At 36.5% G+C, this 24,719-nt stretch overlaps 1 long non-coding RNA gene across 3 annotated transcripts in view; it reads left to right on the top strand.

Annotated features, from left to right (window-relative positions):
- The window catches only part of LOC141375597 (uncharacterized), a 123,757-nt gene extending 100,359 nt beyond the window's left edge, over positions 1-23,398 (top strand). The window contains exons 4-6 of one of the 3 annotated variants that reach the window (XR_015497695.1): positions 15,826-16,017; positions 21,102-21,166; positions 22,867-23,398. This is a non-coding gene — a long non-coding RNA (uncharacterized LOC141375597). Of the gene's footprint in view, positions 1-15,807; positions 16,018-21,101; positions 21,624-22,866 lie in introns of those variants that run through there. The other 2 variants (XR_015497697.1, XR_015497696.1) reach the window with 2 other exon arrangements.
- Positions 23,399-24,719: the final 1,321 nt, after the last annotated feature.

The following is a 24,719-nucleotide window of genomic DNA, read 5'->3' as shown; positions in this document are numbered from 1 at the left end:
GATTACACTCACATATATACAGCTCACTCTGACATCCTCATTGCTGAGTATTGTTATACTGCTAGTGAACATTACGAATCGATTTCCTTGCCTTGCTTTGCTGTGTTTTTGATCCTTGCCTTGTTTGTTTATGTTGTCTGCTACCTGCCTGTTTTATGACCATGACTCTGGACCATGACACCCCTGTTGTCAGCGTCACGTCACATTACAGGGTTAATAACAAGGTCCTATTATTTTTACAAAAACTAAATGAAATTAAACTTATGATTAATGCTTTCTGTGGCGTTATTGTTTGTGGTTAGTCCAGGGTACTAATTTAAACACATGGAACCTTATTGCAAAGTGTTCCCATAATGTTAAATGGCTAAAGGTACTTGCTTTATCCACAGATAAACTAAGTTCAATGCAAAGGGAGACATTGGCTTTTACAGAGTTTGCTTACAAAGTTTGTGGACTACAAAAAAATGCATCCGGGTTAATGAAGTCATAAAAACCTTCAGATTACCGGCATACACCTGGCACAGTGAAGGGGCCTGACCAGAGGTGCTGTAATGTTATAGCAGAGAATGCTAAAATGTCATACAAACGCTGCAATGTCCACAGAGTATGTTTTGTTTCTGCATTTGGGCTTCCAAAGGACACGACATAAAGAGAAGTGCTAACAGTTTAATTTGAATAATGTTCCAGAAAATTATAAAAAAATATATATGTAGTTAGCATTTGACAAAGGACAGCTTCCAGAATCTCTCCAAGGAGCAGCTCCAACTATAATAGAAGATGTGGATTGTGAGCCACAACCTGTAAGTGTTTTTACTCGCTAAAATTGATCCATTACATACAGTTTCTAGCTTTAACGGTATGTTGTAGCAAGGATGTAAACAAGGATGTAAACAATGGGAACTGCAGTTTAGCACCATTAACAATTTAGCTACAAATTCATATTTATCCGCCAAACCTGTGTAAACACCCACAATCTTCAGCAGAGCTTTATACAGCGGCTTCCCCTGCGTTACACATCTCAAATAACAAACTGGCAAAAGATATGTGAACGTTTTTATGTATGTGAACGTTTCAAACTGATACGGCCAACAGCTACTCTGACAGTATTTATACCATGGCAAAAAATGTGTTATTAGAGGTGCGACGCTTCCTGGTGACGTGGAGTCAATTCGGTAATCACAGCACATTGTTAGCTGACCAATCAGAGCCTCTCGAGTGCGAGCCTTTTGAATGAACTTGGAATTATGATAGTCATTTTTATGTTAGCTAAGTAGCTGTATATAATTAAAGTAAGATATATGAAAAAAATAAAAACACCTTGCTTTGCACCTCATAAACAACCAAGCAAGTATGTGTATTGTTACATTATCCTTAATATATAGAACTTTTTTATAAGGTTAACATTAATATAAATATTATCATCCTTCCCTGCATACTAGACTGCTACAACAAGTGCAAGGAAGAAATATCTGAGGTTTGCAAGGTTCATGACTTAACATGTTAATTAAACAGCTTTTTGCTTTTCTAAATAGGTCAAAGTAAGCAACAATGGGAGATTACTTAAGCCCACATCTTTAGCTAGTAAATGTCATCTAGAATACACAATATCCCAGAGTCTTGCACTTTGCATTGTGTTAGTAACACATTATACACATTATGTAACCTTACTGACCCAAACATGCCCTTAAAACATCCGCGCCCCCTTGTGAAATCCCGTGCTGTAATTATCGGATGCGCAAAGCTGAGCAGATAAGGCTTGGAGACAGTGTCTAATATTACTACAGAAGGCCTTTAATAGAGGTAATGGGAGGCTGATTGGAGAGCTTTGTTAGGCTGTGGGGCGTTGGTGTGATGACCTGTGATTATCCAGGCTGTGTGTTGACTGGAAGAAGACCCCCTACCCAGCAGCAGCAGCCAGGGAAGCCCACCACATCATTACAGTGAGTTGTTTTGTCATGGAGGTAGAGCTAGTCCCTCATTAGAGCCAGTCGTTCTCGCGACTGCCTTTCCTCCCTCTCTTTGTCTTTCTCTGTCTCTGTCTGTGCCTATGAACTGTGTGAGCTCTGTGGCTCAGAGTGCAGTCCTTAGCCACTTGCCCACACACACACATGCTCTTACTTCACCAATAATCACATGGAACAAATAGAAGCCAAGCATACTTTTTTGGGGTGCCCAAACTAACCTGTCCACTCCAGTTTGCATACAGTGACACTACAGATTTTTTATTATTACATTTTAAGGATGGCTTATATTCTGTTATATTTTGTGTCAGTCAGTTTTGTCTCGACAGCAAGGATGTCCCGGGGCCGGTGTGAAAGTGTTTAAGGGCAGTTCATGGAGCTGTCACTTAGTTTATCCAGCAAATGCTTGATTTAGAAACGTATGGAACTGATATGAGAGTGATATTAAAAAGAAACAACCACAGAGGTTTTAAAATTCTTTTGTGTGAGGAACTACAGTACTTCCTTCTGCCATTGAAGTTGAGAGCAAAGTAAAAGCTGCTGTTACTAATTAAAGTATTATTTATGAGAAAGACATCGAATTAGCAAGAATCTTACCTATTATTTATTATTCAAGTCTTGTGTTGTTTATAATGAAACGGTAGGCTAGATCTGACTGCACAGGCAGTTATTGCATCCATACAATATCATTAATTTTCCTTTGGCTTAGTCCCTTTAATCATCAGGAGTCGCCACAGCGGAAGGAACCGCCGACTTATCCAGCATATGTCTTAGATAGCGGATGTCCTTTCAGCTGCAGCCCAGTACTGGGAAACATCCACACACACTCATTTACACACACACACGCTAAGGCCAATTTAGTTTATTCAATTCAACTATACCGCATGTCTTTGGAATGTGGGGGAAACCGGAGCACCCGCAGGAAACCAATGTGAACAAAGGGAGAATATGCAAACTCCACACAGAAATGTCAACTGACCCAGCCGGTACTTGAACAAGCGACCTTTTTGCTGTTAGGTGACATTTCTAACCACTGAGCCACCATGTCACCCTCCATACACATTTCTTTACATGTAAAGGGAAACCTGGGTTAAAATGTTGTAATACGTATGCCACACCTGCATGTGGTGCTGTAAATAAACACAGACAGAGCAGCAAGATATGTTAAAATCAAAGAAGAATGCATTGAGCATACGCATTAAGTTCTCCTTCAGGATGCTAAGACTGTGGTGGATTTAAAAATATCAGACACATGTTAATGCACCGCTGCTGGTCATCTTGTTGATACAGTATTGATATGTTTTGTTGTAATAGTGTCAGTATGCTCAGCACAGGACAGCACTGTGATCCACCATTGTTATCAGTTGAAACATTTGGGGTTCTTCCTTCTTCTGGTCACATGGTACTGTGATATCATTGTTTCTCTAAAACGTTTTTCAGCTCTGAAATCGTTGTTCAATTAGTCATTTCAGGGCACCAACTGTGCCAGTGTCATGTGACCTAAATTCATTGCAGTGTATATAGGGCTTTAGGGCGTACTCACACTATGTACACTTGCCTTGAACCGGGCCAAAGCACGCTTGTCCCCCCTTCTGTCTCCCCCGACCGCCGGAACACACATTACTTTCGGGCCTGGGCACACTCATGTCATTGATGATGCCCTGTTCAGTAAGTGCTTTTGCTCAACACAGTGGAGATTTCTTTAGTTTTATCGTTTTAGCTGTTTTTGATGCGGTGACACACAGTCAGATATTTAGCCGAACAGATCAGCCACATTTGACGCTCATAAACAATCATAAAGTCCATAAAGTTCGCATTTATTGAACCGTATGAATGATTAATAAATCCATATGAAACAGTCCCTTAACAGTCTTTCGGGCTCAGGCGTGTTTTGCACTCATACTACAAGCGTACCGCGCCAAAGCCCAAGTGAACCATGCTCTGCCACACTACTTCCAACCGGGTGAGGGCTGGCCAAGTGAACCGTGCCTGAACCCGATTTAGAGTAATTTTTTCAAACGATCCGGTAAACTGGCCTGGGCACAGTTCGGGTAGCATAGTGTGAATAAGCCCTTAGTTTAAATGTGGTATATAATGTTGGTGTATATATTTTTAGTAACCTATATAAAGTATTAGTATATATTTCTCCTTTGACGATGGTGGTTACTGTGTTAAGGGTAAAACTAAAGTCTTTGTTTTGCTTTTATGCATTCTTTAAACTTTTGCTGTTGACCATATAGAGCCTATGAATGTTGTGTGGGTTTTCGGCTGTGGAATTTCGACAAAGTGAGAGGTAATGATGTGTGCATGTACAGAGTACTTCCAGTGTATAGTGAAATATGTTTTCAGTAGATAGTATATGGAAATATTTTATTTTAATTTTTTATTTTCTTGCTGTTTGGTTTAGTTCGGCTCAGTGATATGTAACTGTAATATGGCCAGGACCTGCCTGCACAGCTGGTATTGGATGCCTTAAAATGCTTACAAAAAATCTTGAGATTGTTAATAATCATCACTTTTGTTTTATTATGGATCTAGTTTTAAATTAATCAAAGGGTTTCGATGCAAAGGCAAATATGTGATTGTAAAAGATGTGACAAATGAATGCTGATAGCCATTGGTGTTAACTTGGGTGTTAAATTACGCAAGTATGTACAAATACAGGTGAGGATCAACGATGACTCACAGTGCAAATATGTTGGAGAAATGTTTGCATTCTTAATAATAACATGGCCACCAATAGATTTAATAACTGAGTTAAATGAGGTAACTTCAGTCTAAGGAAAATAAATGTGTTCAGTAACTCATTTGCATAACATGTAGCAGAATATGGGCACAAATTGCTTCATTATTTTCTATTCTATCCTCATTTCCTTCTTGTTGGGCTTAGATGATAATTAAATTCTGCAAATGACTTTAACCCTTCAAAGGGACATGATATACCTGTAAATTAGCAAAATTCCAATAGCATTTTGAAAAATGTTATATCAGTTCAGATTTACTGAAAAACTGCATCTGGGAAGTGTTTACTTTAAGGTTACATGCTGCAGATACTGTTTGTGTATCTCTAGGAAACTGGAGAGTTAATTTAATAGCTAATTTGTTCCAAAGACACATGATCTGTGTATGTAGACCAAATTATTCAGCAACTGTTTTAGTTTGGGAGGGTCGTTTTTTGAGAAAGTGCCCCTGGCGGTGGAGGAAAGAAGGACACCGATATAATTTCAGAAAACCTTTTACATAAATGTCATTTTGCATTCTATCTTCATCAAATTTGAAATATAAACTCATAAGACACTTGGTTTTCAAGGTATATTTTTTCTAGGTCACTACATCAATGTTTTTCTGTGTTTGTATATGGAAAAACAAATATGAAACGCATTACAATTTTTCCTGCTCATCACTTCATAATGTATGAATGCAGCAAACCATTAGGAAGCATTAAAAGTGTCCAAAAAGATGTCCAAAACCTTTACAATCATGACCGAAAGACTGTTTAGACTGTACATTACTGATGAGAAGATGACGAATGTCTACTGTATGATGACTAAAATTGCCAAATGACCTTATGTAACAGCTCATATGCTGTAATATAACTTGTGGTATATGTACTCTGAGTGATATTTACAACAAATACTTTTACTCTGCACTACATTTTTGGGCAAGTAATGGTACTTTTACTTGAGTAAGATTTTTCAGTACTCTTTCTACCACTGTGTATAACTTATCATATATTTTACCATAACTCAAATATTTAGCATGAAAGCTTAAGGGTCTTCTTTCTAGTGATACCTAATTTATGTTTTCATATAGTTTAATACATAGTTTAATCATAATGAAGTAAAAATGTATAATATGCATGCATTTTAAAGAGATAGTCAACCCAAAAATTACTTACCATTTTCATTACACCCTTCACTTGTTTCAAACATTTATGAGGTTTTTTTTTTATATGAACACAAAACAAATATAATTTAATAACTCTTATAGTATTGAAACAATTAAGTGAAGTGTGAGTAAATAGTGAGTATATTTTAATCTTTGAGTTAACTATCACTTTAAGTTCTGTGACTGTGGGAACATTTCAATATATAAAATTTTAAAACATCCGGCAACTAGACATTTTTTGTAACTTTAATAAAGATTGAATACTATACAATGTAGACTTTGCAGCGTTGATTATTCAATATCTGTACCTGAATAGTGAATACCTGAAAACTATAATTCACTTTTATCTTTACTATATTTTATTTATCTATGCTTGTAATTTATTTGTTATATATTATTTGAGATTCACAAAATCCCCCTAATCAATCCAAAATAAAAGTTAAAGTCAGAATTATTAGCCCCCCTGATTATTAGCCCACCTGTTTATTTATTATTATTATTTTTTTAAACCAATTTCTGATTAACGGAGAGAAGATTCTTTCAACTCATTTCTAAACATAATAGTTTTAATAACTGATTTCTAATAACTGATTTATTTTAACTTTGCCATGATGACAATACATACAGTTTTACTATATATTCTTCAAGACACTTCTATACAGCTTAAAGTGACATTTAAAGACTTAACTAGGTTAATTAGGTTAACTAAACAAAATAGGGTAATTATTTTTTTCCCTATAGACTATCGAACAAAAATAACTTAAAGGGGCTAATAATGTTGACCTTAAAATTGAGTTTGAAAAACTTAAAACTGCTTTTATTCTAGCTGAAATAAAACAAATCAGACTTTATCCAGAAGAAATTATGAGACATACTGTGAAAATTTCCTTGCTCTGTTAAAGATAATTTGGAAAATATTAAAAAAAAAAAAAAAAAAAAAAAAAAAAAAAATATATATATATATATATATATATATATATATATATATCAAAGGGTGGTTAATAATTCTGACTTCAACTGTACATCACAGAAATACAAAACATCGTAATGTCAAATTTTTCCAATTTTGCACAGCCCCAATTCAAGTTTAAAGATATTTGTTAAACTAATTTCCATGACTTTTTCTGTTTTTCCAAAACTTTTCCAGCCCTGGTCAAAATTCTATGACTTTTCCTGGTACTTTATGACTGTATGATCCCTGTTCATTTATGCATCAATGCTTGTGTCCGACAGCTCGATGTTGTCTATGCCAGGCACTGAAATTTGCAAAACAATTGTATTGTTCTCTGCGGTAAATGATATCTATAACCCTAATTCACATACAGACACACAACATCACACTGTAACCATGCTCCACTGCCAGCCACAACAAATCCAGACTCGTATCAGCTGTGCTGCACAGCTTGAAGCAACAAACTGTAAACTGATATCACCCGGGTCTGAGAATTCCTGGTCCGGAAAGGCTCTAGTCTAGCAATAGAGCGTTGACATGCGCCCTGGTATGGTTTCCGATCACGTGGTGTGGGTTTTCGGCATCGGTTTTAGCATTCTAGGGTAGCAGGGTGTGTCCCACCCCCCCCCCCCCCGACAGGGGCCTGGTGATGGAGAGTGGCTGGCCAGATGCTGTTTCATGCTAGATTAGCCCTCCTGTGGTCAATTTGCTTTTCCTAATGTCAGCTCCCCTCTGCTGTCGCCTAGCAACCGCTGCTGCAGCCAAGAGGCCCAGCCATGCATGCAGAATTCCACCTGCCATTTGTAAAGGAGGGTGTGTGTCTATGTGTGTGTGTGCATGTAAAATGTGGTACCGTGCATGTGTGAACTGGATCCAAATGCCCTCCAGACTTTAGATACTGAGGTAACTGTAAAAAAGAAAGCCGAAGTATGTATGTTACGTGACATTTTTAATTCCTATTCCTATTCCAATTGTCTTCCCAGTATAAAAATAGCCTCATTCCCCTTGTTCCATAGGTGAATACTGCATCACAATTTGTCTTCCCAAAATGACTGCTGCGTGATGATATATCAGCTGCTTGATTCCGCGCATATGTGTCTGTATATGAGCAGGAAGCAGCGAGCGAGCAAACGAATGGATCTTGATTACATTTGCAAGGCATGAGCTGAAGTGAAGGTCTGAATGAGATGCTTGGTGCTCAGCGTTAACGGCACACGATCCTGATGCTTCTCTGAATGCAAGAGAAGCGCTTTTTTTCTTTTGTACGTCAATACCAGCCTGGCCCTCCAGCTGTACAGTGTTCTGAATGATTCTGCACCGAAGCGATGGCGTTCCAAAAGAAATTATGTTGATGTGACGCCAGAGTAAGTTTAAGAGCGATCAGAAATGTGTTCTTGAATACTCCAGATGTTTTCAGCGCCACGCTTGTGTAGTTGATGGCTGATGAAACACTGTGCGTAATCTGCAGCATTATGAGAACACGTTTTTTGAGCTGATGATTTATGCCGATGACTTCTCGTTTCTTGCTCGAATCTGTAACGGAATTGTTTAGCTTAAATTTGAATTCATTATTATTTGCCATGAACCAAATTTTAATATGAGTAATTTAAATGCTTTGTGCAGTCTGAGGCCTTGAGTTCACCTGGCATTAACATGCATAGTCAGTGATTTGATCACAAGTGGTCAGTCGAGATACATTACTGCTTCCACCTGGTATTAATGCCTCTTTTGTGATCAATTTTATTTTGTCACACTCCATAGATACAGTTGAAGTCAGAATTATTAGCCCCCCTGAATTTTTAGACCGCTTGTTTATTTTTTCCCCAATATCTGTTTAACGGAGAGCAAATTTTTTCAACACATTTCTAAACATAATAGTTTTAATAACTCATCTCTAATAACTGATTTATTTTATATTTGCCATGATGTCAGTAAATAATATTTTACTAGATATTTTTCAAGACACTTCTATACAGCTTAAAGTGACATTTAAAGGCTTAACTAGGTTAATTAGGTTAACTAGGCAGGTAAGGGTAATTAGGCAAGTTATTGTATAACAGTGGTTTGTTTTGTAGATTATCGAGAAAAAATATTGCTTAAAGGGGCTAATAATTTAGTCCCTAAAATTGTGTTTAAAAAATTTAAAACTGCTTTTTTTATAGCCGAAATAAAACAAATTAGACTTTCTCCAGAAGAAAAAATATTATCAGACATACTGTGAAAATTTCCTTGCTCTGTTAAACATCATTTGGAAAATATTTAAAAAAGAAGAAAAACAATTGAAGGGGGCTAATAATTCTGACTTCAACTGTATATACACTCGATATCGCATACGGATCCTGAGCATGCGTCAATAGAGCTGCCACATTTGTACAGTGCTCCCGGAATAAATGTCATTCAACTTCACTAGTCAAGACTAAAGCCAGTGTGAAGATGCGGCACTTTAGCGCTGCATACGGGTGTAGTAATAAGCAAGCAAGAAAAATTTTGTATGTCGCAAACTTTTCGGCTAAACAAGTATTTATGATAATACAGTTACTGTACTGACCAAAAGGCAAAGCAGCACCAACTCACACTAAATATTAGGCTTATGCTAGTTTTGCTGAATAAAATCAGCAAACAATGTAAATGAAATATGACAACAAAACGCTGCAGTGGCAAAAACTCATATTATTGGTGGCTAAGCGAACAAGTCGTTCATAAAGCTGGATTAATACTTTTGCATGGTACCGCATCGGGGACCTCCACCTCATGAAATGGATGAGGCTTTTGTACTTGATTCCTTGGCCATTGTGATATTCTTTAAACCAACAGGGGGCAGTCAAAAAAAAAAAAAAAAAAACTCACTGTAAAGACAAATGGAAAAACAAAGAAGTAGAAAGTTTCTGGAACTACCTTATATCATTAATATCGTTCAATATTTTGAAACAAATTATTTTTTATTATCTTTTATAAATTATTTTATTGATCATAAGGATTTTTACAACAATTCTAGATTTTTTTCAAACTTTGATTCATCACTTGCTTTTGTTCATATCTCGGACAATTTTACCTATTAAAGTTTATTAAAATATTTATGACAACAAAACATGGGCTGCTCTACAAATGTATTTTTTCATTATGGCAAGAATAAAAGCAAAAAAATAAAAAATAAAATAAATAAAATCACACACTAAAAAGTACTGATGTTTTTTTTATTACAGATTTAGTCTGCAATGGTGCACTGCAATGATGACTTTAAAAAAAAACACATTTGTAATTCATTTGAATGACACTATTATCAAAAACTTATATGTAACTGTGAGTCATTAAAAAGACTAATATTTCAATCACACTGCTAAAAGAGCCTAAATTATGGGTTATCATGTGTAACATCTGTAAGTAAATGAAAACATTATTAATATATGTAAAAAAAACAAAACAAAAAAAACAAAAAAAAAAAACGATTGTCCCTTAAAAATACAAAAGAGTCTGAATCAAATGAACAATTTGCAATGCATTCTGATTTGATATTTTATCGTTTCGTTGTGACATCTGGACAAAACATTGCCCCACCCACTTGTTGTTTGCCCAGACCTGGGAAAACCAAAACCAAACTATGACCTTTGAAACTATGAATACTATATATATATATAGTTAAGGGCAAAAAATGTGTAAAATTTATTTTATATTATATTGTATTTATTATTTAGTGATATTTAACAGATTAAGTAAATTTTCACAATATTTTATATACCATTTAATCTTCAAGTGAAAGTCTTATTTATTTTATTTTGGCTAGAACAAAATCTTTTTATTTTTCGGTTATATGGTCAATATGATTAGATCCCTTAAGCAAAAATTTATTGACTACAGAACAAACCATCACACAATGACTTGCCTAAAAACCCTAATTTGTTTAGTAAACCTAATTTACATAGTTAGGCCTTTAAACTGCACTTTAAGCTGAATACTAATATCTTGAAAAATCTAGTAAAATATTATGTACTGTCATCATGGCAAATATAAAATAAATCAGTTATTAGAAATGAGTTATTAAAACTATTATGTTAAGAAATATGTTGAAAAAATATTCTCCAACCCTCATCACTTTCATCCGTGACACCCCCACCCTGCTCACTTTCACTTGCGACGCCCCTCCACTATCCACCGCACTAACCCTCAATCACCCCACCATCCCCCAGATTCGTTACCCTGATCTGTTTGTAAAAACTCACAAATTAAGCACTGATAATATCTAGCATCAAATTTAGGTGAAAATCAACAACAACAAAAAAATATTGATGGGGAAAGAGTTGATATCTACTCTTTAGATAATCTCCGAAACCAGTGTTTTTTTTAGATCTGCCCATCTAAACCAAAGACACGAATTAGACATAATACTTGCTAGACATGATGCTTAGTTTGATTAGTTGCGTGTATTATTTACATTTAGCATTATTTCCCCTTCTGCTGACCCTATCAGAACAGATCTGCGACCCATTTGTAGGTCATGACCCACCAGTTGAGAACCGCTGCTCTATGCTGGCGTCCTATGAACTACCCTCTTGTTCAGCAATGCATGTAGTGTTCTTAAACCAGCGGCCGTATCAAGATTCAGGGCAGTGCTACAGGAGAGGTCAAGATTTGAACTCTCTCCTCAGCCGCTCGTTCAATTTGATTATAATTGACCGGCAGGCTGAGAGGCAAAGAGAGTGAGAGCTGGTGTGCAAAGCTAACGAGAGATGATTGTAAATACAGCAGCAAGAGAGCCACGTGTGTGCCTGGTCCTCTTCAGCCCAACTCGGGTGGAGTGTTTTAAAAGCACTGGAGCACGGGCCACTCGCCTATGGAGCCGCAGCCGAGAGCTTATGATGGGGCTGACCGGAGGTTTCCGCCTGCTCTCATTCTCTTTTTTTTTCCAGAAGCACGAGTGGCTTGTTCACACCAATGTTCTGGCCTGATCTCTTAAAATGGCCACCACTTCATCAGCCACCCACCTCTGCTATTAAATACATCCGAATATATCCTGACACCACCGCAGTGCTCACGGGGCACTGAATACAGAAAGAGGTGTTTACAGTCACCTCCGAGCATTCGCTTCTGAAGATTCTTGCAGCGCTTGAAATATTTCTTAGGACTGCATCATGGTTTTACTTTAGCAGTTTTTACTGGCTTTATTCATTTAGTTTAAAGTCAGCATGAACTGAAAGTTGCTGTGACTTTTATTTCAGTATGTTGTTGATGTACTTGATATACCTTTTTTATTTCCGTTCATTTTCCTTTGGCTTAGTCACTGATTTATCAGAGGTTGCCATGCACAGCAGAATAAACCGCCAACAGTGGGGTAAAGTATCTAATGACAAATACTCAAATACTGTAATTGAGTAGTTTGTCCTAGAAATTGTAACTTACTGAGTAGTTTTAAAAATGTTTACTTTTACTTTCCCTTTAGTACATTTGAAGTGCAGTATGGGCATATTTACTCCACTATTTTCCTTCAACCTGCTGTCATTATTTTCTTTTTTCTTGTCTTTGGAGGTTAGAAAAATCAGTCCTGTGATTTTTGTCTAATCAATCCGCACATAGAAAGTAAATTGCATCATTATGAACTACCTCAAGACATGGGCGATTTATAATTGCAGCAAATTGTTTGGAAGCATTAAAAGTGTCCAAGCGGATGTCCAAAATCTTTACACGCATTGAGCCAGAGACTATTTAGATGCATGTCACTGTCAAGAAGATGACGGATGTTTACAGTATGGTGACCGAAATGGCCTTAAACACCCAGTAGGCATAAGATGTCAACATTATATAGATTGACGCTGTAAACCGACGTCATGGGGATGTTGCATTTTGTTTGGAAAGGAAATTAGGCTAACGTCAGAACTCATTGTCAGGCCAACGTCTAATGATGTTACAGCTTGACCTTGTGTTGATGTCACCACTATGACATCTGTCAGATGTTTTTGGTTGCCATACCTGATGAGTAAATGTCTTATTTGACATCAATATGACGTTGGATTAAGATGTTGGCTAGATGTTAGATTTTGGTCACTTTCTAACAACGTAAAATTAACCAAATATCAACATCATTTGACGTCGTTATTGGACATCAAAATTAACGTTGTCGTTAGACGTTGGCTAGACCTTGAATTTTGGTCACCGGACATCACAACCTTAATCTAACCTTTTAACGTCTTATGATATTGTGTGCCTGCTGGGCAATAACTGAATACACTACAGAATATTACGTTTACACACATCCACATATTACATGTAAATGCATCAGCTTTTTAAAGCATAATACTCACTAATCTTGAGTACTTTTGAAAGGCCTATTTATTACTCATACTTTGAGTAATATTTTCAACAATTTTACTCGTATTACATTTTTAGGCAAGTAATGGTACTTTTACTTGAGTGATTTTTCAGTGCTCTTACCACCATTGACCACCAACTTATCGAGCATATGCTCTATGGAGCGGATGCCTATACAGCTGCAATCCACCTGCAAAGCACCTATACACTCTCACATTCAGATTCAATTCAATTCAGCTTTATTTGTATAGCGCTTTTACAATGTAGATTGTGTCAAAGCAGCTTCACATAAATGGTCATAATAACTGGAACAGTGTGGTTCAGTAACTGGAACAGTGTGGTTCAGGTTTTAGTGTTTAAGTTCAGTTCAGTTCAGTTTAGCTCAGTTCAGTGTGATTTAATCATTACTGAGAGTTCAAACACTGAAGAGCCAATTCATCGATGCGTAGCTCTACCAATCCTGAACCATGCGTAGCAGTGGCGACAGCGGAGAGGGAAAAAAAACTTCACCTGATGGGAGTGAAGAGATACACTCATACACTATGGGAAACACTCTACAGTTTGACAAATGTTGCTGCTGTTGGACAACATAATGTACCTTTGCGCCCTTTTTAGGCAGGAATGTAATTGTTTACATTGCAACTATGCAGTTTATTTATAAGTATAGTTCCTATTTTTAAATATTTCTAATTTCAGAGTATTGGATTCAGTACATCGACGCCATCAGCCTGTCTGAGCAGGCCAAAGAAAATGATGGTTCTTTCTGCCACAAGATAGTGACAGAAAAAAAGCATTTTCTCAGCGTAAATTTCAAACTACAGCTGAACAAATCATTGTAATTATAAAGAGGCATTCTAAGTCGATCTCTCTCTTATGTATTTTGTATTGCTGTATTTATACCACAGAAACTGCTAATGCTTGCTTTGGCTTTTTTGGCGTTAATTATTGTGAAATTCCGATTGCAACAAAGAACTACTGGGAAATCGCTGTAGACTCATGGCATTTCATCCAATCAATCCAAGCAATCAGCCTTACAATCTTAAAATGTAAGCAAAAATTATCTTATTGATTAAAAACTATCACTTTAGACACTAAGCTAGAGAATCATTCAAATACTAGCTCTAAGGTGACGTTTGTGAAGTAGTAACGATATCTGCTGTTCTGACCTCAAATACAGATGTGATGGATGATGGAAGAAAGTAGTACCTCGTACAAAAGGGTATTTGAGACTCCCTGTGTTTGATTTTCTTTTATATACACACATGATTATGCCATCAAGTTATTATAAAAACGCAATTTCACACTCATAGCAGTGCAATATGACTTTATATCGACACTGGTGGGGGGCACTAAGGCGCTCGACCAATGCCAATATACAGCCATTTCACACTGCTACTTTTGTGATATTGCTTATATATTGTGGCTAAAGAGTCAAACTGACATGAACAAGGATGGACAGCCTCTCCAAATGTTTGTTTTATAAAAACGATAGTTTGTTGTACTGTTGGTGGTTCACTTTTGTTATTTGGTATGATTGCATTCACATCAGAAGTGAACCATACCAGAGTTCGCATGAACCGTACCCCAGACCACCTCTTTCAGGCGGACTTGGGTACGGTTCACGGGTGCGCATTTAAGTTCAGAAGCGACGTTTACAATAGCTAAACATAACGTACTATGATGTAAAACGAACCCAGGTGGGGACCAAAAGTGCTAGTGTGAAAGCATCCTTAAATTTAGCTAAATAATTAGATTACTGACTGTTGTCCATGCAAACACTTAAAAAATCTGTCTAAATTTTGATTTCACGCAAACTTTAATAGGATTTAAAACGTTTTATGCACCTGAATTCTGTGTTATTAGCAACACTGTTGGCCATAATGTGAACTGCAACCAGCTACTTATTGCTTTTTCATACTTCTGCTCACATACTGGACGAAAGAGATAGAAAGTTATTTAGTGATCTGATATACTGACAGCTAAGTTACTTTTCAGAGAACTTTTATTAAGTAAAAAAAAAATCCTAAATTCTTTTCTGCATTAATAAACTTCTATCGAAACATCAGATGAGATTACACATGAACATATAAATGTCCTCTGCCATTTTCTGCTTGATAAAAATATAAACACACCCCAAAAATAGTGGTGTTGAGGAAAGAGCAGTTAAGCAGTGTGTCTGTTCATAGTGATGTGGATATGCAACTAACCAGCATCTTGTCGACCAGTGAAGTCATTAAAATAGACATGAAAATATGACAATAACGTGAGTAAAGGTTCAGTTTTTTTAAGTTTTGTTACATGCTGTTTAAATACCTTGAATTAAATAGCAATTACAATAAAAAAAATGTATAGCCCCTTTATTGATTTGATTCATTTATTAAATATTATACTTCATATATTCACACAATTTTAAATTGCTTAAAAAATAAAAGTAAAAAGTATTACGATATGCAGAAATTAGAATCAAAATTACCAATGAATATTATTATTACTGCTAAAGTATTCAATAATGTGGAATATTATTATAGGCTGTTACAAAAACAAAAATATTTTCTACCACTGTCACTGGAATTATTCACGCATAGTTGAGTTTGAATTCCAGATTTGCCCCTGGAAAAGGTCTGGATGATTGTAGTACTATACTTTGAACTTGTTCTGAGTGTTTGCGTTGAGTTCAAAATCTCACGTGTCTTTTACATGCTTCAGCCTTAATTTTTGATTTAGTGTGGACCACAGGGACCGTCGTGTGCGCCTGACAGGCTTTAATCCAGCACACCTGCAGAAGAAGCTTGAGTGTAATGCTGTTGGATGCGTGTTTGGATGTGTTTGATTGGAGCTGTGCCGATGTTGACCCAGAAGTGAAGCGATGCGTGGAGGACAGAAAGCACTGACAGCAGGAGAGAACACTTTCACCAGGTGAGAGAAGCTGCCGGTCCCTGATGACCTGTGCGTCTTTGCATATGATAGTTTTCTTAATGACTGTGTATCATGCAGTATCTGTGATATGAATATCTTTAACTGTATGAGTTTTCTTCAGGTGTTTGTCAAAGGTTTGGATGATATAACATCTACAAATTACTACAGTAAAGTGGTACTAATGAAGTCATCTGAACTGTTAAGTAAATGTACTAAACTGCGTTTTTACATAGGAAAAGTACACTTTTATACAAACACTACATACAAATATTTAATTATAAGCTTTCATAAAAATAATATCATGAGAACTGTAAATTATTATTATTATTATAGTACTAGTATTATTATGATAAGACATAATACTGTCACTGTATAATGTCTTATTCTTAAAATAGCTTTTACTTGTACAGAATACAGTGGAAACATTACATTAAACATTACATTATGAATGAAATATAATGTAAAGTAGCAGTATTAATATTTGTCTCATACTAAAGCACTTGCACACTAATAACATTTTTACTTGTCAGTTTAGATTACCCAACAAATATATAGTTGTATAGCCATTGGTTTTGATAACTGCTGCACATCTGCACTGCATCGAGTTCTAAAACTTATACCACACAGAAACAGAAACATTTCAGCTCAGGGACAATAAACTGTGTCCTACATTTTGGGGGCTGCTTTTAGAAATTGATATTTACATAGGTTTTCAATTGGGTTGATTTCAGGGGATTGAGCTGGCCACTTCATAATCACAACTGCTTTTCCTAAAACCAAGTTGTTTCTCACTTAATAATGTGTTTGGAGTTTCCTTCTTGGCATAGGGCAAGTGCTGGAGGGCTGGTGTCCTGGACAGTTTAGCTCCAACCCTAATCAAATACACCTGAACCAGCTAATCAAGCTTTTAGTAGATTTACTCGAAACTTCCTGCTGGTGTTTTGAAGCAGGTTGGAGCTAAACTCAGCAGGACAATGCCCCTCCAGGGCCGAGTTTGGACATGCCTGGTATAGGGGAACATAAGGTCTATTCAAATATTCTGATGTTCGATCTAATCCTTGACGCCTGGTGAACGATAAACAGGCCCAATGTCATAGTTTGAGAAAAATCCCTGTAGCATGATTTTTGCTCCTCCAGTCTTTACAGTGAACTGATTCTGCTACCTTGGGGTCATCTGATATAATGTTGATGACCACTCGATTTCAATTTTTTTATTTACTCTCATTAGTCAACAATTCTCTTTTAATTTGTTAAAAATGTTTTCTGATACCTGCATAGTAGCTATGTGGCTTAAGTAAGGTGAAAAATTCTCCAGAAACGGTTTTGCTTATACTTAACAGTTTACATGTGTTTGTTGCCTCATTACAAACACACTCTTCAATTGTCACATTCATATCTGTCAACCCTCCTGTTTTTCTGGGGATTCTCCCATATTTTACAGTTCTATCCTGTGATTATCCCGTAAAGGTATTTTCCCGTATTTCTCACATATTTCTAAGCTTTCTGTGAAGGGTAGCAATAAACATTAAAGAGCCGATCCTCCCTAAATGGAACCCATACCGCCAAACCACCAGGGGACACCCCTGGCTCTTAAATGTATGTCTGTTTTGTGCTTTCATTTTATTTAGGCATAAAAACACTTTAAAATAAATATAAAAACAACGCAATTCCCTTGCTTTTTATTACAGATGCTGTTGCCCCTCCTATGCAGTCAGTCATATAGTGATGCGTGACTGTCAGCTGACGCACTCCATAATGATAAATAGACGCTGCTTCTATAGACGCAATTAATAGATGTATTACTAGATGCAATGGTATGGTGGGCATATCACTTATTTTCACATCCTAGTGTTGACAGGTAAGGTCACAATGTGCACATTAAACAAACACAAGATGCATTTAAACTGACCTTGTGCCTTCATAGGGTGGAGCTAAATAAGTTTACAATCCATATATGCTGCATTTAGCATACTGATGAGCTGACAACCTGCTTCAGAGAAAGCTCATTTATTATGTATTTATTTTCAAAATAATTAACACATTAAACTAACAAAACATAAATTTAAACAGATCATATGCCTCCTTAGCTTATAGATAAATAAATATTCAATCCATATATCCTGCATTTTGCTTTCTGACGACCCGCTTCACAGAAAGATCATTTATTTATTTATTTTCAAAATAATATACACATTAAACTAACAAAAGATACATTTAAACAGATCTTATGCCTCCTTAATGTGGAGCTGAATAAATGTATAATCCATATATCCTGTTTTGATTTCATATGACCCGCTTCACAGAAAGCTCATTTATTGTTTCTCTGTATTTCAAAATAGGAGTCCTGTATACATAGCATTTTCAACAATTACTTCCACCCCAACCCTGTTAAATTACCCAAATAAATTGTGTAACGTCTACCCCTACCCAAATCCTTAATCCAACCATCACAGTATTGTAAAAATATTAGTTATAGAGTGTCATAAAAAATGCTGCTATATTGATGTGCATTTACTTTACCGATTGCTTTCTGCCAAACTGTGTCATCACTCATTACCATAAAAAGGACTTGATTTCAACTCTCCTCGACACCCTTACCAGCGAACATATGCTTCACCGCTGCTCGACGCTTATCAACGCTGGCTCCCATTGAAAATGAATGACTTCCGGCTACTTCGACGCTCTTACAGATTTTAGTGTGAACGCACAGTTACATTTGACTACTGCAATAATAAAACTCTTGGGAACAACTGTGGTTGGAACCAAAGTTCAGAGGACTGTGTTCTCTGGACTCCTCTCAAGCAGTGAACGTTTACATTCCAATTGCTTGGGTTGTTGCTAGATCAGATATAATTGCGACCGGAAGTAATAACGAAAATTATTTATATTATTTATTACATTTCCCATTTATTGTGTTTTATTAATAAAGCTTAGATAATATTAAAAATAAGGGAAAAATATCATTGTTTTAATCTCACTGTAGAGAATGTTGACCAGTCATTCACAGCCTGGGGCATGTATCTTAATTATCCCTTGTGCATTGTAACAGTTGATGTTTTGTTTTTCACCAGGATATATATATATATATATATATATATATATATATATATATATATATATATATATATATATATATATATATATATATATATATATATATATATGTATATATATATATATATATATATGTATATATATATATATATATATATATATATATATATATATATATATATATATATATATAAAAGAACAGTTTAACAATGGTGTTTGAGGTTCATAGTATGGCCATTTTCATGCTCTGAACTCTTAGTATTCAACTATGCCTAGCTATTTTCAGATTTTCATTCTCAGCACCTTAAAATATGTTGTATATCTGGACACAACTCATTTTATGTAACAATTCCTGCTAAAAAATGTAATAAAAAATGTAAAAAATGTAACAATCCTGCTATCTACGCTTGAGTCACTGGGCGTTGCGGGCACTGTTATACAATGGTTTAGATCTTACCTCTCTGACAGGTCATTCAGGGTGTCTTGGAGGGGAGAGGTGTCCAACCTACAGCATCTAAACACTGGGGTACCTCAAGGCTCTGTTCTTGGGCCACTTCTCTTCTCCATCTACACATCATCTCTAGGACCAGTCATCCAGAGACATGGATTCTCCTACCACTGCTATGCTGATGACACCCAGCTATACCTCTCTTTTCATCCTGATGATCCCTCGGTTCCAGCTCGTATCTCAGCCTGCCTGTTGGATATTTCACACTGGATGAAAGATCATCATCTTCAGCTGAACCTCGCAAAAACGGAAATGCTTGTAGTTTCTGCCAACCCGACTCTACACCATAACTTTTCAATCCAGATGGATGGGGCAACCATTACTGCATCCAAAATGGTGAAAAGCCTTGGAGTAACGATTGATGACCAACTAAACTTCTCTGACCACATTTCTAGAACTGCTCGATCGTGCAGATTTGCACTCTATAACATCAGAAAGATCCGACCCTTCTTATCTGAACATGCAGCTCAACTCCTTGTTCAAGCTCTTGTTCTCTCCAAACTGGATTACTGCAACTCTCTACTAGCTGGGCTTCCAGCTAACTCTATCAAGCCTCTTCAACTGCTCCAGAATGCAGCAGCACGAGTTGTCTTCAATGAACCTAAACGAGCACATGTCACTCCGCTGCTAGTCCGTTTGCACTGGCTGCCAGTTGCTGCTCGCATCAAATTCAAAACTCTGATGTTTGCCTACAAAGTGACTTCTGGCCTAGCACCTTCTTATCTGCACTCACTTCTGCAGATCTATGTGCCCTCCAGAAACTTGCGTTCTGTGAATGAACGGCGCCTCGTGGTTCCATCCCAAAGAGGGAAAAAATCACTTTCGCGAACGCTCACGCTCAATCTGCCCAGTTGGTGGAATGAACTCCCTAACTGCATCAGAACAGCAGAGTCACTCGCTATTTTCAAGAAACGACTAAAAACTCAACTATTTAGTCTCCACTTCACTTCCTAAGCTGCAATTGCCTCTTTGAATATCACACTAATTGTACAAAAAAAAAAAAAAAAAAAAAAAACTACTAACACTTCCCTTCTTAGACTTTACAGACCTGAAACTTGCCTTTAGTACTTATTCATTGTTGCTCTTAGTTGTGTAAATTGCTTCCTTGTCCTCATTTGTAAGTCGCTTTGGATAAAAGCGTCTGCTAAATGACTAAATGTAAATGTAAATGTAAATGTAAATTCAGGAAGAAAAAATAGTGTGTGACACATTGACCAGCTGAACTTCATCTTCTTCTTTTTTCAAACACAACTGTATGTATTCAGTCTGCTATCCTCTCATTGTGCACTACAGGCTAAATGAAAGTCATTTTTTTTGACTGACGCTGGACTAATTGAGAGCGGGTCAGATGATTGGTTCCCTCCGGCTGCTCACAGACAGCGTCAGGATTCAGAACTGGAGGCTTCTCTGATATTTACAGCAGGCTTCCTTCTTTATTTAATCATTGCCCCTGGGTTTCTCTTGGATGTTTTGCCTGCAGCAACTTTAGACAGCTGATGCCATATTTGGTCCTTACCAACAGGTCTCTCATTCATGGTCTTCTCAGCTGAGACGGAGGATTCAGAGCCGGACGAGCAGTGTTGACAGGTGTGAAACCCACCAACGAGAGCAGCAGGCCTGTGTGTGCAAATGTAGATGACTGTTCTAAAGATTGAGATCAGGAAGGTATTGTGATGTTTTTAAAAGAATAACTTCACAAAGGCTGCATTTGATCAAAGATACAGTAAAAACTTTAATATTATTACAGTTTAAATATATACTTTTAATCTGTCTTGTAAATGTATTTAATTTTTCTCATTAACTAAACTATCTGACAAAAGTCTTGTTCCAATTTTAGGAACAACAAATAATAACTTGACTTCTAGTTAATCATTTGGCTTCAGAAGTGGCTTATATGAAAGGCCTCTAGATAATACTTATTTTATAAAAATAAAATATGATCATGCCTTGATTTTTAATTATTTAATTAGGACAGTAAGGTCTGACTTTGCTTCGACAAAACAGAAAAAAATTACAGTAAAGAATATAAAGTCATGGTGCAGTGAAGAAAAAAAAAAATAAATAAATAAATAATATATATATATATATATATATATATATATATATATATATATATATATATATATATATATATATATATATATATATATATATATATATATTGTTTGACTCCCATAAACTTGGAGGACTGCATCCATACATCTCTGCAATGACTCAAATAACTTATTAATAAAGTCATCTGGAATGACAAATAAGCGTCCTTGCAGGACTCCCAGGGTTTATTGAGATTATTTGGATTCATCTTTAATGCTTTCTCCAATGCTTACTCCAGACATACTCAATAATGTTCATGTCTGGTGACTGGGCTTGCCAGTACAGGAGCACCTTGACCTTATGAAAAATTTCCCTCTCCTGTGGGCAGCACAGTTGTTGATGTTGATAGACAATTACTGTGGTTTTTTTTTTAATAGCTGAATAAATACATTTTTTTTATTCTGAACAGTTTGCAGCAAGCACAATCCTCATTTTTCACAAAACTATTATATATACAAAATTTATAAACATTTTTTAATGTGTTTTGATTAAATAAATGCGCACTTGGTGAGCAACGAAACATTATAAAATCGTAATAATACTCTTGACCAGTAGTGTTTCTTGCGCACACGTCAGTACTGAACAATTGCAAACATAAAGAAATATGCTTGTTTGGATCAAAAACTAGATATCACGACAAAGCGTGTAAGATATGTCTCACAAAAGATAGATATGAGGTAAATCCCAAGGCTCTTAGAAATATAAGTAGGTATTAATAATTTGGGATAGTTTGGATATGTCAATGAGTGTAGGAAAAAAGATCAGGGTATGAGAGAGTTATTGGCAGCTTCACATCACACGCCACATTTACTGCCCAAGATGAATAAAAGAACATTAAAACTTCAAGCTTTGTTAAGTCTTATCTTCAGGATGATCGGCTTTAAATGAATGTGCTCTCAACTACAGGCTTCATCAGCAGTTTGGAAATGTTCAGGCAGAACTCGCGTTCATTTTGACCTTCTTTAAAGATTCAGCCAGTTTATAAAAATGAGTCTGAGATTAGAAATGAGTGTAGGATGATCAGGGGTCAATGATTTTCAAAGGAGACAGCAGTGGGGTTAAAAACAAAAACAAACAAATAAAATACAATTTTAGTAAATGAAATAGGATGAAATGCTATGTTGTTATTATAACGGTTTCATATTCCTACCTGAGTATTGTTGCTGACCATGTCCATCTCTTTATAAACACAGTGTACCCATCTTCTGATGGCTACTTGCAGCAGGATAACGCACCATGTCATAAAGCGTGAATCATCTTAGACTGATTTCTTGAACATGACAATGAGTTCACTGTAGTCAAACGGCCTCCATAGTCACCAGAGCTCAATTCAATAGAGCACCTTTGGGATGTTGTGGAACGGGAGCTTCGCATCCTGGATGTGGAGTAGACAAATCTGCAGCAACTGCGTGAAGCTATCATGTCAATATGGACCAAAATTACAGATTTTTCTTTTATGGATGTCAGTGACTATTAACAGCTGTCTTGTTTTTAGAATATTTTCTTTGTGTTCGACTGAAGAAAAAAAAAAACAAAGGCTTGGAACAACTTGAGGGTGAGTCAATTTTATACAATAAGTAATATGCTGTAAGTTGTGATACAGTTTTACTAGTTGCTTATGATTATCTTTATCTCTATGATCAGACATTATTGACACATTATATTACTGTATGGAAGTGGCTTCAGTTATTTGATATACAAATAAATACATGTGGTTTGTACTGTTACGAATTGCACCTGTTTGTAAATCGTTGTCCATCCCAAACCCTGCCTGTTTGAACACAGCCACTAAATCTCCATCAAGTGGGGAAAGTTTGATGTTAAATGTCTCAGAACTAGCAGGTGTGTGTTGTTGGCTCCGAGCCGACTGGGTCCATGAACTGCGCTGACTGGCTGCGTGTGAATGATTTAGGAACTGGCTATCTGTCTTGCCCCAGTATGCAGCATGCGTGTGTGTGTTTGGAATACAGAGCGAGAATTCATGGGCCTCTGAATGGAGGTTTGGCTCAGAGACTTCACTGTTGTATGTGACAGATGGTGGAAAACAGCAAGTGCTGAGGAGAGATATTCAAATCTGATCTTGGAGAATGTGAAGAGGGTTTCTGGCCAGAGCAAAGCCTCTTGCAGAGAGAAAGATAAAGAGCGGAAGGGGGAAAAACTGAGGTGAGATCAGAGAGAGGGAGAGGGCTTGATCAGATTTGTGGAGAAACTCAAAATTGCTTTTTTTTTATGTTTCTTTATATCCTTTCGGGATGTTCTCAAAGTAGGAATTCATTCTTTTGTTCTGTTTTCTTCATTATAATTTGTCAAGTTGATTTTACGGTTAGCTGAATTTCACATTTAAGCAGTAGCAGGAATAAAATGCAAATACAAGAGGCCCCAATGGCAGTACAAATGTTTATTTAGCTGCATCACACTAGTTGGTGGAATGCATACATGACTACACTAACTGGTCATAATGAAGTACAGAATAATAAGCTCGTTCTAGAAAAAACATAAGCTAAACTCTTACACCACCGAAAAGAATTCAAAACATTCTCCCAAACAGGTTTGTTGGTCTTATCTGGTATACAATGGTCTTAACTGGTCTACAATCTGAGCCAATCTGGTTTTTAGTCATTCTAGCAGGTGTTTTAAAAGGCCCAAACCCATCAACAGCCAGTCAACATGACCCTGCAAGGCCAGATAAGGTCAGAGGATCACCTTTAATGCACAAATCACTTAGCAGTTTTAACCCCAATTTTCACTCACCAACAGGTTTTGTGAAATTATGAATTTTCAAAGACATGATCAGAGAAATTTGCTCATGTGTTGCTGACACCTGTGAAATGTCCATTCGTTCATTCATTCATTCAATTTTTCTTTGGCTGAAGGCTGATTTATACTTCTGTCGGCGTGACAGAATTTATATAATTGGCGTGACTCACAGAGCCTGCCTTTATGTAGCCGTGCATTTATAGTTCTGTGTGCTGTTTGTGTTGTTCTGCAATAACACCTTTGAAACACTAGCTGGCAGAAGGTTTTTATGTTCCTCTGTGTCGAGTTT

This window comes from Danio rerio, chromosome 8, assembly GCF_052040795.2.
Source record: "Danio rerio strain M-AB ecotype USA chromosome 8, GRCz13ab, whole genome shotgun sequence".
NCBI classification, from domain to species: domain Eukaryota; kingdom Metazoa; phylum Chordata; class Actinopteri; order Cypriniformes; family Danionidae; genus Danio; species Danio rerio.
Note: the sequence above shows the minus strand (reverse complement) of the source record. Positions and strands in the feature narration are given on the sequence as shown.